At 49.8% G+C, this 17,174-nt stretch overlaps 1 non-coding gene and 1 pseudogene across 1 annotated transcript; both read left to right on the top strand.

Annotated features, from left to right (window-relative positions):
- Positions 1–4,855: 4,855 nt before the first annotated feature.
- Positions 4,856–5,030, top strand: LOC112546816 (U2 spliceosomal RNA; annotated as a pseudogene).
- Positions 5,031–15,013: 9,983 nt separating this feature from the next.
- LOC142818536 (U2 spliceosomal RNA) lies at positions 15,014–15,204 on the top strand. The gene has a single exon (XR_012896043.1). It is a non-coding gene; the product is annotated as a U2 spliceosomal RNA (small nuclear RNA).
- Positions 15,205–17,174: the final 1,970 nt, after the last annotated feature.

Below are 17,174 nucleotides of genomic sequence, written 5' to 3'. Positions count from 1 at the left end.
AGCTGGGGCCTGCTGGGATTTAGAGCTGCAGCCCCTGGGCCTAGCTCTCTGACCAGCCAGTACAGCCCGTCCATCCATTGGACCATGCAGGGCAGCTGCTTCAGCCATCCTAGTGAGAGGCCTGGAGTGGGGCAGCAGGGGGATCCCTCCTCTGGCCTCCCCTGAGCTCTGGGACTTTATCCTCACCCACAACTGTTTCAGATTTGGGAACAATTTATCCCTTCAAACTAGTGGCACCAGTATGGGCACCCACATAGCCCCACAATATGCCAACATTTAGATGGCTGACCTGGAATAACACTTCCTCATAGGGTGGCTAGATGGTTTAACCAAAAATACTAACACCACTCCCTTCCCCCCCCCCCCCCCCGCCCCACACACACACACACACACACCTGGAGAAAAAATTCTGTTTAATAAAAAAGGAGGGAGACCAAAGTTGAGGGGGAAAAAAGGACCGCAAGAGTTAAGCAAACAAAATTTAAAAAATTTAAATTAAAAAAAACCAGCATGGCCCCTTTAAGTAATGCTTTTGAGGCTTTTTGGCCCTAACAGGCTGCCTGTGGCCATCTACCATCTTGTCTCCCTGCTCCAGGCCAGACAGCTCCCCCTGCGGAACATGTTAGGTGTCTGGTATTTTCTGAATTTTTTTTTACTGGGCAGCAGGTGAAAATACTGGACTGTCCGGGTCAATACCAGACACCTAGCAACCCTATTTCCTTAGCTCTCGTCCACTGGTGCCCCTCTCCTACTTACATTTTCATCATCTGGACCCATGTGAAAGAGGCGCTGCAAGAATTCCACCATAATTTCAACAGTTTCCTCCACAACATCAACCTGAGCCTGGACCAGTCTATACAAGAGATCCACTTCTTTCTATAACTCATCCTGGACAATGATTCCTCGCTCTCACAGATCTGGGGAGGCAGGCCAGTCCTTGACTACAGGCAGCCCGCCAACCTTAAGCAAATTCTCACCAGCAACTACACACCGCACCACAGAAACTCTAACTCAGGAACCAGTTCCTGCAACAAACCTCGGTGCCAACTCTGCCCACATATCTGCACCAGCAACCCCATCACAGGTCCTGACCACGTCAGCCGCACCATCACGGGCTCATTCACCTGCACATCTACCAATGTAACAGACGCCATCATGAGCCAACAATGCCCCTCTGCCATATGCACTGGCCAAACCGGACAGTCCCAACGTAAAAGAATAAACGGACACAAATCAGATATCAGGAATGGTAACCTACAAAAACCCGTAAGAGAACTCTTCAGTCTCCTTGGACACACACTAGCAGATGTAAAAATAGCCATCTTGCAACAAAAAAAGTTCAAAAACAGACTCCAAAGAGAAACTACAGAGCTACAATTCATTTGCGAATTTGATCCTATCAATTTAGGATTGAACAAAGACTGTGAATGGCTAGCCAACTACAAAAGCAGTTTCTCCTCTCTTGGTGTTCACACCTCCACATCAGCTGCTAGAAGCGGGCCACATCCTCCCTGACTGAATTGACCTCGTTATCTCTGGCCTTCCTCTTGATTGGTACTCCCTTCTTTTCATGTGCCTGTATATTTATACCTGCCTCTGGAATTTCCACTATGTGCATCTGACAAAGTGGGTCTTTGCCCAGGAAACATATGCTCCAATAAATCTGTTAGGCTATAAGGTGCCACGGGCCTTCTCCTTGTTTATGCAGATTCAGAATAGCACGGCTACCCCTCCGATTTTTTTACTTAGGAAAATCTCTGTATATGGTTTGCCCAGGATTAGGGATAATTTATGGACTACACAAACAAAGTTTTGGCCCTTTGAATCAGACCGATAGAGTTTAAGTTCAGAAGAACTTAATGACCACCGGATCATTTAGTCTTACCTCCTTCATGTACCGGGCCACTAAATTTCTCCCAGTTACCCCTGCAAAGTGCCCAATAACCATGATTAAAGAATTAAAATCATCTATAGGCTGAACTATTGTGTGCTATAAGACTTAGAACCAAAAGGGATCATATGGCCACTATAACACACTATACTTTGGGGGAGTGCCCTAGAACACATGCAATGTAAAGTATCAGGGGAAGCTTATGAACCGCTAGAAGTCACCATTCTATCTAAATATGTTTCAGCAAAAACAACAAGGAGTTCAGCGGCACCTTAAAGACGTAGGCTGTCTACACTGGGCCACTTCTTCCGGAAAAGCAGTCGCTTTTCCGGAATAACTTGAAACCTATCTACACTGGCCGCTTGCTTTTCCGGAAAAGCAATGACTATCTACTGTAAAATTGTCAGTGCTTTTCCGGAAAAACTATGCTGCTCCCGTTCGGGCAAAAGTCCTTTTCCCAAAAAACTGTTCTGGAAAAGGGCCAGTGTAGACAGCCCAGTAGTCTTTGCCGCAAAAAAGCCCCGATCGCGAAAATGACGATCGGGGCTTTTTTCCGGAAAAGCGCGTCTACATTGGCCACGGACGCTTTTCCGGAAAAAGTGCTTGTCCGGAAAAGCATCCTGCCAATATAGATGCGCTTTTTCCGGAAATACTTATAACAGAAAACTGTTCCATTTTAAGCATTTCCGGAAAACGGTGCCAGTGTAGACATAGCCTAACAGTTTTATTATGGCATAAGCTTTTGTGAGTTGCAGCTCACTTCGTCAGATGCATGAAGCTAAAGAGTAGAAACAGATGGTAGAGATACAGGGATGGGAGAGTTACATTAGAGCTAATTCAATCGGGGTGGATGTGAATAAGAAGGTGTGAATACCTGAAGGGGAAATTACTCATTGTAATGACAGAGCCTCTCTCGGTCCCTATTCAGACCCATTCTGATGGTGTCAAATTTGCATATCCATTCCAGCTCAGCAGTTTCAGGTTACAGCCCTTTTTTCTTGAGAACGGCAACTTTCAAGTCTGTAGCTGTGCGTCCATAGAGGTTAAAATGTTCTCCCACTGGTTTTTGTATGTTAACATCCTTGACGTCCAATTCTATCCATTTATTCTGTAGCGCAGAGACAGTCCAGTCTGTCCAATCTGCTGGCGTACGGTGGCATATATCCTACGTACAGATGAATCAACCTTTGATGGCATGGCTGATGTGGTAAGGTGCTATGAGAGTGTCATTAGGGTAGATATGTGGACTCTGCCGGCAATAGGGTTTGTTGCAGGGATTGGCCCCTGAGTTAGTCATTCTGTCGTGGACTGCGTGGTTGGTGTTGAGCGTGTGCATCAGGTTGGGGGCTGTCTGTAAGTGAGGACTGGCCTGCCCCTCAAGGGCTGTGAGTGAGGAATCCTCCACTAGATTAGATCCATGATGATGCATTGGAGGGGTTTTAGCTGTGGGCTATAGGTAATAATCCAACAAAGAGAGCAACAGAACGGCACTGGCCGTTACCTACAGACCTCAGCTAAAACGTTAGATTCCAGTCATACGTTTATCAAGCTCTGTTGAATATCTAATTGAGGTATTTGTCCCTACTACTGCGTTATTTGGCATGAGCCATGTTGCCCACACCACTGTTAGAAAACTACCTTCAAGAAAAGATTTCACTGCACAGTTTCTCTCAATTCTTATTTTTCTCAATTGAGTGTAAGAATCGGGTATCAGCTCAGGGCAGGGTGTACATGCAGCAATCAGACAAGAGCAGCAAGGACTTGAATCAGTACTGCAAGATACTGTAAGTACTTTATGTACGCCTGGCGGTGAGTTTGAGAGAGTTACGCCGGAGCACATAGTACCACCAGCCCCCTCCCTGCATGGCAGCTGCAGGAGCAGGCAAGTTGGGAGCAGCACCTTGGGTAGTGACAGTCACGAACAGCTGGGAACTGCAGGGAGAGACATTGCTTTTCCTTCCGCCTCTCCCCAAGAAGCTAAAGCAGAGGCTTCTTTCCCTACAGTTCCCAGCTGTTTGCTGCTGCTTCTCCACACAGAGCACGCAGCTGGCAGCTGGAAGGAGGGGTAGCCGAGGGAAAGAGGGAGAGGTGTTTCTCAAGCTGTTGCGGGGACGGAAAGGTGGGGCAAACCTTTACACCATGCCCAACCTCTCCCAGCAGGAACCAACTGTCTCTGGCAGAAGCCTGTATCCCCACAACTTTGCTGCAGAGAAGTGGGCTGTGCCCACGAAAGCTCATGATTCCATCTACATGTTTTGTTAGTCTATAAAGTGCTACCAGACCATTTGTGGTTGTTTTTTCTGTAACAGACTAACTCGGCTATCCCCTGAAGCTCAGCCCCTAGAGGTAGGTATGGGGGCGTTTCCAGGAACCTCACTGTAAGCGTAAGAGAGCAACCTGAGCCTCGTGGGCTGTGCTCTGGCCGCTCCCGGATCAAGCTTGCATACATTTTCTTTTGCTGCAAGAGTTAACAGTGAAAGACTACGTCACAGGAAGTGGGTTGGTTTATGCAATTTAGGAGTCTGTGTCAGCAACCAGGAACAGCAGCGAGAGGAACCAGATTGAACGAATTCTCACTTTTTTGAGCAGAATTGTGTGTTGAGTTCACTTTGAATTATTAGATTAGAGTCATGTGGTGGGGGCATTGTCACTTAGAGATTCATAGTGATCAAAGTCTCGTTGACGGCGCTTGGTCCCTGTCTTCCTGTCTCCCTGTCCGGGAGCTCCTCGTCGTGATGTGGAGAGCTCTCGGACAGGGAGGGCTGCCTCGATTTTTAGCGTATTGGTATCGCTTCTCGGCCTTTTGGCTAAGATCAACATTCTCTCGGAGCGCGACCCGCGGAAAGGTAGGGGTCGGGTCAGTAGGCTGTATTGGCGTCATAACGGTTCCCAAGTCAGTACCCTGACATACGCGGGGCGTTTCGCCTGACTGCCCAACGCTCGGCCCTTGCCTGGAAGCCTCGCATATGCTCCAGATCAATTAATATCTGTTCTTATCAGTTTAATATCTGATACGTCCTCTATCTGAGGACTATATATTAAATGGATTTTTGGAACAGGGAGATGGAATAGGAGCTTGCTCCATCCACTCCACGCATCGACCTGGTATTGCAGTACCTCCAGGAACGGTGCACCTCCCCTCGGGGAGAATACTGTGGTTACAAAAAATAGAATTGGTTTCACTAACAAGGTTAACTGTGTTGCACAGCATCTACCTACAAAACGTCTCTCGACATCAGCAATAGCTAAGAGGAATAAGATGGAGTGCCACTGAGACACAGTGGAGAAGAAATCAGTTGTATTTTCTAGTAGACAATCCACCCTAAATAAATAGCAAATAGTCCTGGAGCTCCTTAAAGAATAACAAAACACGTAGGTGGGATCGTGAGCTTTCATGGGTACAACCCACTTCTTCAGATGAATGGCGTAAAGCAGTCCAGTTTGCAAACAGCAGAGAGAGAGGGGATGGGGAAGGAAAGAGAAGGGAAGCAATGGAGAGGAAAATGCTGTCAATTAGAGTGTCCATGCTAAATGAGGCAAATAGAGTTGGCTATAAGTATTCTTTGCATTTTATGTCATTAGTATGTGGAAAGCAGCTGCCTATCCAAAGCGTCAAAACTTGTAAATGAAACCCAGTTCTGTCGTTTCTCTCTCCAGAGGACTTGTGAAATTACTTTGAAATAATACAGACACTTTTAGACCCATTAATGAGTGCCCGGGCAAGTTGAAATGTTCCCCAGCTGCTTTCCATCTGAGGCAGGTATAAATATACAGGCACATGAAAAGAAGGGAGTACCAATCAAGAGGAAGGCCAGCGATAACGAGTTCAATTCAGTCAGGGAGGATGTGGCCCGCTTCTAGCAGCTGATGTGGAGGTGTGAACACCAAGAGAGGAGAAACTGCTTTTGTAGTTGGCTAGCCATTCACAGTCTTTGTTCAATCCTAAATTGATAGGATCAAATTCGCAAATGAATTGTAGCTCTGTAGTTTCTCTTTGGAGTCTGTTTTTGAACTTTCTTTCTTGCAGGATGGCTATTTTTACATCTGCTAGTGTGTGTCCGAGGAGACTGAAGAGTTCTCTTACTGGTTTTTGTAGGTTACCATTCCTGATATCTGATTTGTGTCCGTTTATTCTTTTACGTTGGGACTGTCCGGTTTGGCCAGTGCATATGGCAGAGGGGCATTGCTGGCCCATGATGGCGTCTATTACATTGGTAGATGTGCAGGTGAATGAACCCGTGATGGTGCGGCTGACGTGGTCAGGTCCTGTGATGGGGTTGCTGGTGCAGATATGTGGGCAGAGTTGGCACCGAGGTTTGTTGCAGGGACTGGTTCCTGAGTTCGAGTTTCTGTGGTGCGGTGTGTAGTTGCTGGTGAGAATTTGCTTCAGGTTGGCGGGTTGCCTGTAGGCAAGGACTGGCCTGCCTCCCCAGGTCTGTGAGAGCGAGGAATCATTGTCCAGGATGGGTCATATATCACTGATGATGCGTTGGAGAGCTTTTAGTTGGGGACTGTAGGTGATGGCCAGTGGTGTTCTGTTGGTTTCTTTGTTGGGCCTGTCTTGTCTCATAAAAGAAGGTGAACTAAAAGAAGGCAGTAAGTGGCTGCCAGAGATTGTCAACCTCCAATTTTTGCCAAAACATCCCCGATTTGTTCCCCACCCCTACGAGGAAGTGAAAGGAAAGGAAACGAAAAAAACAACCACAACAACAACAAAAAGGAGGGCCACCGTGGCACTGGGAACCCGAATTCTAGCCCAGAACCAGAAGGCTGCTCTGGTGGGCAGACCAGCTCAGCAGCCAGAGAGGCGACTTCCCTGGAGAAGGGAGTGTCAGAGGTTGGCCTGCATTTAATACCTCGGATCAGATAGAGGCAGCAGAAACTAGTTCACGAGAATTTGGGCCAATTGGCCCAGTGAGGGAAAATTTGGGGGCGAGATCAAGCTGAAGACCCCAGATAAGACAACATTAGGAAGGAGGTGACAGAAATAGAGTCCTGGTGAAAGGGAAAACCCAGGGGTCCGGACCATACTTCATCATGAAGTAGGATCTCCTATCCTGGGTCACCTCCATAGAGGGAAGGTGGTACAGCAGCTCATAGTACTTCAGAAGCACCAGGAAGCCATATTAAGCCTTGCCCGCAGTCATCTGTTTGGGGACGGGGGCGGGGGAGATCTCGGGGTAAGAGACCCTAGCACAGATCCTACAGAAGGTCTTTTGGCTGGGAGTACATGAGGATGTACGCTGGTATTGCACAGCATGCCCTGACTCTTAGCTGCACAGCTGTCGGACCCACGTGCAAACACTGTTCATGCCCCTCCGTCATAGAAGTCCCATTGGAGCATATCGCCATGGACCTGCTAGGACATTTAGAGAAAAGATGTGAGGTCACCAGTTTACCCTGGTCATCTTAAACTACGCAACCTGGTACCCCGAAGCTATACCACTGCGGAATACATCCTCAAAAACAATAGCGAAAGCATTATTAGAAATCTTTACCTGGTTGGGACTACTGAAAGATATATTGACAGACCAAAGAACCCCATTTACATCAAAACTGAGCAAGGACCTCTGCAGTCTACTCCGTAGCCATACCATAAGGACCTCTGTCCAAACCCTAAGTAGTGGTTGAAAGGTTCAATCGAACCCTCAAAGCTATGATACAGAAACTAGTACGTCAAGATTGGAAGGAGTGGGATACACTGCTACTTTCCCTGATGTTCGTTAGCCAGGAGGTACCTCAGGCCTCTATCTACTGGATTCTCACCTTTGAACTATTATATGGACACCACCCTCGTGGCATCCTGGATATTGGTGAAGAATTCTGGGAGGCAGAACCTAATACAGGGAAGAACATAAGTGAGCACGTCTTGCAGATGAGAGAGGAAATAGCCTGAGTCCCTCCCATTGTACAGGAACACATGAAAGGCCCAGGAGGCCCAGAAAACTCATTACAACTGCCAGGGAAGAGTATGACATCTCCAGCCAGAGCATTGAGTGATAGTGGTGGTGCCCAGGGCAGAGCGCAAGCTTTTGGCCCAATGGCAGGGGCATTGTGAGCTGGTAGAAACTATGGGGGAGAATCAGCTATAACATAAGGCAGCCAGGATGCTGGAAAGAGTAATAGGCTTGTCACATGAATCTCTTCAAACCATGGTATTCCAGAGAGGTGTGTGTGGTCAAGCAGGACTCTCCAAACCAGGAAGATACCTCACACGATCAAGTCAAGATATCCCCTTTCCTGACATCACACCAAAAGAGTGTTTTTTGATCATCTTGATTACCTAATCGGGATGTGTTTTCAACTAAGCCAGGCTGAAGGACTGAGGTATATCACCACATTACCAGAAACCTTGGCGTCAAAATTACACTGAGACTCTATTGGGTCCCTGCTGAAAAGAGGGAAGGTGTTATGGCTGAAGTAGAGAGGATGTTGGAGTTGGGAATCATTGAGCTATCCCATAGTGAAAGGGGTAGCTCAATTGTTTCTGTGCCAAAGCCCAATGGTACGACTTGGTTATGGAATGACTTTCAGCTGTTGAATGAAATATCCTAGTTTGACACATACCCTATACCCCGTAATGATGAGTTAGACGACTGCTTGGGCACCGTCCCTTTTTTGACAACCCTAGATTTAATGAGGGGGTATTGGCAGATTCCCTTGGGCAAAGAAGCAAAAGAAAAATCTGCATTTTCTACACCGAACGTCTTATTTAAATATTCTGTTCCCCCTTTCAGACTACATGGGCTCTTCTGCCGGACCATGAACATCTTTAGCGTATGCAGCTCAACAAAGACGACGCGAGAGTATCCGGATGGTTTTTGATCCTACAACCCTTCCAGTACTACAGCTGAGGACTTATTTCAATATACTGTCCCCCCTTTCGGACTACATGGGGCTTGTGCCACCTTTCAACGCCTCATGAACAGCTCCCTATGCCCCTATGCGGGTTACGTGGCAGCATTCCTCAACGACATCATGATTCATACCCCAATTGGGAGACTCATCTAGAAAACTGGAAGCGGTGATGAATACCCTAAGACAGGTCAGCCTTATGGCTAACCCAGCCAAGTGCGCCCTGGGACTTGGTAATGTGAAATACTGCAGCTGTATTGTAGGAAGTGGAATGGTGTAACACCAGGTGAATAAGCTGGAGGCCATTCAGAACTGGCCTTGGCCCAATAGCATTCCTGGGTGGGGGGGGGAGGGGTATTATAGATGGTTCGTTCCCTATTTTGCCACCAGAACAAATCACCTGACAGATCTGATAAAAGCCCTGGGTCCTGATACGGTGAAGTGGACTGAAGCAGCCGAAAAGCTGTTTGCTGGGCCGACGATTTACTCTTCCAACAGACCATGAATGCCATTCATGCAGAGCACTAGCCACTACAAGTCTCAGCAGCTGGATGGGGTGGGGAAATGCACAACCCCTTAAACTCCATGCATCCGAAGAAGTGGGCTGTGCCCACGAAAGCTCATGATAACAACCTACATTTTTGTTGAAACAGAAACCAGGACTATGTAGCACTTTAAAGACTAACAAGATGGTTTATTAGGTGATGAGCTTTTTGTTAGTCTCTAAGGTAGGTGTTGCAGGACTATTTGTTGTTTTTCAAGTTTCTCCACAGTATTGTCAGTGGGCCCTAGAGGGCGCCATGCACCTTCTCCAAACCTGGAGTATCGGTCAAACTCACCCCAGGAAAGGAGAAAACAGGGTGGCTCTTGAAATGAAATACAATACAATTAAATTAAATTAAAATTAAATGTGGCTGCCTCCACAATCGGCATTTGTCTCCATGTAAATATCAAGCTGCCCCCTCCCAGAGAGAGAGCAGGGAACCAAAGATTAAATTCTTACCGACTCCAAAGTTGTGTGGTGCTTGTGGATCCGCTACATGTCTCTGCAAAATATTCAGAGGTTGGGGCCTGTTGTTCTTAATGCTCCACCTCAAACCGAAATTACACCTACTGCACATGTGTGTTCTGTCTCTAAGGCTACGTCTACACGGCAGGTTTATTTTGGAATAGGCAGTTTCAGAAGAAATATTCCAAAACAGCTTATTTCAAAACAGAGCATCTACACACCCAAAGCTTACGGAAATAGCACTGAGCTATTGGATGGATTAGACGCTAACTCGCATTTAAGGCCACCCTTGTTCTAGAATCTGATTTGTCAATTTTATATGTGTTCACATTTTTTTGATTGTATCCCTTTGGTATATATGGCCATGCCACTTCTCTTCCACAATTTTGATCTGGCCCACGAAAACTAATAAACCATCTTGTTAGTTTTTAAAGCACTGCATAGTCCTCTCTTTTGTTTCAGCTACACCAGCCTAACACGGCTACATCTCTATTACCTCCTAGAGGGACAGCAAAGCCTCTTCTCTTGTCTGCTGCGGTTGCCCTTGCAGACACCTCAGCTCTTTAGCCATGGAGCTGGAGCTGCCTCTGGGGAGTCTACGGCTATTGCAGCAACTCATGCAGCAGTTTCTGCAGGCTGCCTCCCAGGCCCTGCGGGATCCCAACCCGCAGCTCTGCTTGAAGACCCTCCTCTGCTCTCTGCAGGTGCGGTTCATGCTGCTGAAGCGCACCCGCCCTCCCCTGCACCCTGTGCATGGCCACTTCTGGCGTCTGGACACCAGTGCTGACCGGTTCGTCATGGAACAGGGGGGCGACCAGCAGTAGCGCCAGAATTTCCGGAGGAGGGAGGACACCTTTTTGGAGCTCTGTGACCCTCACGTGAGACATGCCAACTCCGTCCAGAAGCAGGTTGCCATCGCCCTGTGGAAGCTCGCCAAGCCGTACAGCCATTGATCCGTTGGGAACTAGTTTGGCGCAGGGAGATTAACCGTCGGGGCCGGGGTCATGCAGATACGGCGCGCTCAGGCTCGTGTCCCAGGAAGGGAGTGGACTCTGGAATGGGGTTCCCTTGGGATAGGGGGAATGCTGGTGGTACAAGCCCCCTCCCTGGGAGGTGTTTTCAGGCCTGCCCTCACAAAGCCCTGCCAGGGGACGGAGTAAGGGGGAGGTTTGCTCCTGGGATGTGTGTGTGGGGTGGGGGGAGAATGGGAATTTGGGTTTGGGGGCCTCCTGAGGGCTCTGGCCACCCTCTGTTTGTCTGTCTCCAGGTGGTACAGGCCATCAACACCATCCTCCTGTGCAAGGTCATCCGTGACACCATTGTCGCCAGCTTTGCTGCCATGGGCTTCCCCAAATGTGGGAGGGGGGATTACTGATGGCACCCACAGCTGCATCCGGGCCCCTGACCACCGGGCATCTCTCTACATCAACTAGAAGGGATACTTCTCGATGGTCCTGCAGGCCGTCATGCACCACTAGGGCCAGTGTTCGGACACCGATGTTGAGTGGTGGGGGAAGGCGCACGACACCCGCGTGTTCTGGAAGCAGCACGCCAAAACTTTTTCCCGCACGCCATCAGGGTCGGGGACGTGGACATGCCCATGTGCATGGTGGGCAACACAGCCAACCCTCTCTTGCTCTGGCTCAGGAAGCCCTACACCAGCCACCTTGACCCCTCCACGTAACAACAATTTCTGGCTCAGCAGGGACTGCATGGTGGTGGAGGCCACTCTCAGGCATCTGAAAGTGCGGTCCAGATGCCTCCTGACCTGGCTGGATGTCAGGAAGCGGAACATCCCACACAGGGTGGCGGTGTGGTGTGTGCACCCCAATATTTGTGAACAGAAGGGGGAGACATTTCTACCAGGGAGGGGGGCAGAGGCTGACCGCATCAGCAAGGCCTTCAAGCAGCTGTGCACGGCTGCCCTCTGGCAGGCCCATCAAGGCACAGTACACAACCAGGAGGCCCTGAGGGAAAGTTTCTTACAAGGACCCCAGTGCTACTCTTCCCAGGGCCTCCCCACTAGGGGTCTGTGCCTAGCCCCTCTCTGCCTTTCCTCCCAACTCATCCCCTGCAGAGACAATCAAACAGACTTTTTTTTGTTAAACAAACTCTGTATGGTTTTAATCTGGGGTCAAAATAACTGGGGAGGGATTGGGGAAAGAACCTGGGAGAGGGGAGAAGAGAGGGAATGGGGGGGATGAAAACCTTGGAGGGGAGAGGAGCAGCTCAAGGATGAGGCTGGTAGTGGCACCTGGCTCTGGGGATCCCAGCACCATGGGTGTGGTGGCCACAGGGCAGGGAGGGAATGGGCTTGGGGAAGAAGCAGGAGGAGCCGGGGAAGGATCAGGGGCAGGTGCGGAAGTGAGAGCAGGTGCAGGCCACATACTGATGACCAGGGCTGGCACAGCCGCGCACGTGGTGCGGCCCTGATCCAGCATCTCTCACTAGCTGTCTCCCTGCAGCTGAAAGTCTTCCTGAAGCCTGCGGTCGAAGGTCTGCTCTATGGACAGTGTGCCGTGAGGTGCTCCCTCTGGACGTCATCCCTAGGTCTCCAGTGCCTGCGAGTCCCTCGGAACTGCCCCGGGTGGTGTTGACCGCCCCCCTCTCGCAGCTGGCCTGGCGGTGGAGAATAAAGAGAGACGGTCAGACATCCCAGCCTTGCCCTCCTCCCTGAGCCAAGCGAGCGTTGTCGGCTCAGACGATGGCGATGTGCTTGGCGCAAGGCCCTGTGCGCTCTGGCCAGGGGGCCCTTTCCTGCAGGGGAGGGAATCCTCACTACCCATCTGCCCCAGAGACAAGCAGTCATGTGAAGATGCTGGGCAGGCCAGGATCATGCAGGCAGGAGGGGGGACCACAGGTTGGCTGGGCTTCCCTCTGTGCCACCGGGTTGAGCAGTGGCGGCACCCCACAGGGAGAGGACTTGTACCACTGCCCACTGGAGGGCGCAGGTGTGTGTGAGCGGCAGATGCTCCTGCACCTCGCTGCTCTGTCCCCGGGAGCAGATGCTGCCCGGAGAGGGCAGGCATGCTGTGTACTGTGTGCCGTGCGGTACTGCTGTGTGTCCCCCTAGCCTTCTTCTAGTGGTGGCTTGTGGAGAGGCAGTGTCCCACCCCGGTGTCACGAGTATGGCAGGCCTCTCCAGACACCCTGTGGGGAGGGGTCCTCTGGTGCAGCCTTCTGGGGCTGTGCGCCCTGGAGTGTCGTGCCACCTGCACCCACATGCTCTCATGTGCACAGGCCAAGCCAGGAGTGTGCCCAGTTCCTCACCTCCCACCTCCTGCAGCCTGTGTGTACAGTGGCCATGAGTCAAAAGGGTGACAGAGCTCAGCTCATCTGGCTCCTCCTCTTCCTTCCCCTGGGAGGGCAACCATCCTGAGTCCGCTATGTGGGGGACTGCGCCGCCCCCTAGGATGCAGTCCAGCTCCTGAAGAAAGGGCAGGTGTGGGGGTCTGCCCTGGAGCGGAAGCTGCGCTCTCAGGCCCTGGTGTATGCCTGGTGGAGCTCCTTCACTTTCATCCGCACCTGCTCCTGGGTGCACTTGTGCCTTCGTTGGCCAGGCGCTCAGCCATCCAGCATAGACATCTGCATTCCTGGGTTTGGTACGGGGATCCTGGAGGTTTGCCTCCTTGCCCCAGACCTCAATGAGATCCAGGATCTCTGCACCAGACTAGGGAGGCGTGTGCCTCCGTCAGGCCTATGCAGGCTCCAGGGGGTGCTGGCGTACTCCCTGGGAGCTGTGGAGGGCTGGCTGGGAGCAGGAGACTGGCTCATTTTTCTAACCATTGAGGCAATGGCAGCAGCTGAGTGGCTCAGGGCTGTCAGGGCCTCTTGTCTGCCACAAGCCCTTTCCCCTGAAGCTGCAGTTTTAAGGGCTCCAGTGGAAGGAGGCACTAGAGTTTGGCTGAGTGGAGACAGAGCGGCCAGCAGGAGACCTTGGGAAGGGCTGGAGGCCCCTTCTTTTGAAATAACTGCAGCTGTCCTGACTACACACCCCTTCTTCAAAATAGCTATTTCCATTGAGGCGTTATTCCTCGCAGAATGAGGTTTACCAACGCTGAAAGAAGCCGCCTGTCGTTTAGAAATAATGTTGAAATAACTCACTTGCCGTGTAGACGCTCGCTTTATTATTTTGAAATAACGACCGTTATTCCAAAACAACGTTGCTGTGTAGACCTACCCTAAGTGCCTGGAGCAGGTTGTTGCTGGGGTTAAATGGGGGTGAAACTAGACTGTTTGCCAGACTTCGCATGAGAAATCTCAGTCCAGGCAGTGTTAAGCAGCGGAGTTCAGTAAATAATGCCCTTTTATTGTGATTAGTGTGCAGCATGTAGAGAAAGTTACTGCTCATATCCCAGCAAAAACACCCCAGGACTCTTCCTCCAATACCTAATGTATGGGGCATACCCTGCCAGAGTTCAGATTCTTCATGTAAACTAACTCAAAGCAGAGGGTATTGGCAAAGCATGCAGGTCCAATCGCTCGAGCACCACTAGCAGGAACCCCAACCCTTCCGCCCAAAGAGCAGGAGAGAGAGCTTGGAGCCTCTCAGCTTTCTGGAAGACCCCACCTAACATTAAAGGCTAATTGCTGCACCTCCCCCACTCATAGCAAGAGTGGGAGGCACACAAGGCCCAGTTTTCTCGCTTGGGGAGTTCTATAAATAGTCAATATGGTAGCCAATGACCTCACCACCAGCACCATCATGGCAGGGTGCTGCACTGTGTGGTCCTGTGTTAATGGGGGAGAATTACGCTGGAACGTAGGGTTTCTGTAACAGACTAACTCGGCTATCCCCTGAAGCTCAGCCCCTAGAGGTAGGTATGGGTGCGTTTCCAGGAACCTCACTGTAAGCGTAAGAGAGCAACCTGAGCCTCGTGTGCTGTGCTCTGGCCGCTCCCGGATCAAGCTTGCATACATTTTCTTTTGCTGCAAGAGTTAACAGTGAAAGACTACGTCACAGGAAGTGGGTTGGTTTATGCAATTTAGGAGTCTGTGTCAGCAACCAGGAACAGCAGCGAGAGGAACCAGATTGAACGAATTCTCACTTTTTTGAGCAGAATTGTGTGTTGAGTTCACTTTGAATTATTAGATTAGAGTCATGTGGTGGGGGCATTGTCACTTAGAGATTCATAGTGATCAAAGTCTCGTTGACGGCGCTTGGTCCCTGTCTTCCTGTCTCCCTGTCCGGGAGCTCCTCGTCGTGATGTGGAGAGCTCTCGGACAGGGAGGGCTGCCTCGATTTTTAGCGTATTGGTATCGCTTCTCGGCCTTTTGGCTAAGATCAAGTGTAGTATCTGTTCTTATCAGTTTAATATCTGATACGTCCTCTATCTGAGGACTATATATTAAATGGATTTTTGGAACAGGGAGATGGAATAGGAGCTTGCTCCATCCACTCCACGCATCGACCTGGTATTGCAGTACCTCCAGGAACGGTGCACCTCCCCTCGGGGAGAATACTGTGGTTACAAAAAATAGAATTGGTTTCACTAACAAGGTTAACTGTGTTGCACAGCATCTACCTACAAAACGTCTCTCGACATCAGCAATAGCTAAGAGGAATAAGATGGAGTGCCACCGAGACACAGTGGAGAAGAAATCAGTTGTATTTTCTAGTAGACAATCCACCCTAAATAAATAGCAAATAGTCCTGGAGCTCCTTAAAGAATAACAAAACACATAGGTGGGATCGTGAGCTTTCATGGGTACAACCCACTTCTTCAGATGAATGGCGTAAAGCAGTCCAGTTTGCAAACAGCAGAGAGAGAGGGGATGGGGAAGGAAAGAGAAGGGAAGCAATGGAGAGGAAAATGCTGTCAATTAGAGTGTCCATGCTAAATGAGGCAAATAGAGTTGGCTATAAGTATTCTTTGCATTTTATGTCATTAGTATGTGGAAAGCAGCTGCCTATCCAAAGCGTCAAAACTTGTAAATGAAACCCAGTTCTGTCGTTTCTCTCTCCAGAGGACTTGTGAAATTACTTTGAAATAATACAGACACTTTTAGACCCATTAATGAGTGCCCGGGCAAGTTGAAATGTTCCCCAGCTGCTTTCCATCTGAGGCAGGTATAAATATACAGGCACATGAAAAGAAGGGAGTACCAATCAAGAGAAAGGCCAGCGATAACGAGTTCAATTCAGTCAGGGAGGATGTGGCCCGCTTCTAGCAGCTGATGTGGAGGTGTGAACACCAAGAGAGGAGAAACTGCTTTTGTAGTTGGCTAGCCATTCACAGTCTTTGTTCAATCCTAAATTGATAGGATCAAATTCGCAAATGAATTGTAGCTCTGTAGTTTCTCTTTGGAGTCTGTTTTTGAACTTTCTTTGTTGCAGGATGGCTATTTTTACATCTGCTAGTGTGTGTCCGAGGAGACTGAAGAGTTCTCTTACGGGTTTTTGTAGGTTACCATTCCTGATATCTGATTTGTGTCCGTTTATTCTTTTACGTTGGGACTGTCCGGTTTGGCCAGTGCATATGGCAGAGGGGCATTGCTGGCCCATGATGGCGTCTATTACATTGGTAGATGTGCAGGTGAATGAGCCCGTGATGGTGCGGCTGACGTGGTCAGGTCCTGTGATGGGGTTGCTGGTGCAGATATGTGGGCAGAGTTGGCACCGAGGTTTGTTGCAGGGACTGGTTCCTGAGTTAGAGTTTCTGTGGTGCGGTGTGTTGTTGCTGGTGAGAATTTGCTTCAGGTTGGCGGGCTGCCTGTAGGCAAGGACTGGCCTGCCTCCCCAGGTATGTGAGAGCGAGGAATCATTGTCCAGGATGGGTCATATATCACTGATGATGCGTTGGAGAGCTTTTAGCTGGGGACTGTAGGTGATGGCCAGTGGTGTTCTGTTGGTTTCTTTGTTGGGCCTGTCTTGTCTCATAAAAGAAGGTGAACTAAAAGAAGGCAGTAAGTGGCTGCCAGAGATTGTCAACCTCCAATTTTTGCCAAAACATCCCCGATTTGTTCCCCACCCCTATGAGGAAGTGAAAGGAAAGGAAACGAAAAAACAACCACAACAACAACAAAAAGGAGGGCCATCGTGGCACTGGGAACCCGAATTCTAGCCCAGAACCAGAAGGCTGCTCTGGTGGGCAGACCAGCTCAGCAGCCAGAGAGGCGACTTCCCTGGAGAAGGGAGTGTCAGAGGTTGGCCTGCATTTGGGGACAAGATCAAGCTGAAGACCCCAGATAAGACAACATTAGGAAGGAGGTGACAGAAATAGAGTCCTGGTGAAAGGGAAAACCCAGGGGTCCGGACCATACTTCATCATGAAGTAGGATCTCCTATCCTGGGTCACCTCCATAGAGGGAAGGTGGTACAGCAGCTCATAGTACTTCAGAAGCACCAGGAAGCCATATTAAGCCTTGCCCGCAGTCATCTGTTTGGGGACGGGGACGGGGGAGATCTCGGGGTAAGAG

The sequence above is a fragment of the Pelodiscus sinensis genome, chromosome 15 (genome assembly GCF_049634645.1).
Source record: "Pelodiscus sinensis isolate JC-2024 chromosome 15, ASM4963464v1, whole genome shotgun sequence".
NCBI classification, from domain to species: domain Eukaryota; kingdom Metazoa; phylum Chordata; order Testudines; family Trionychidae; genus Pelodiscus; species Pelodiscus sinensis.
This window is presented reverse-complemented; position numbering and strand designations above follow the sequence as displayed.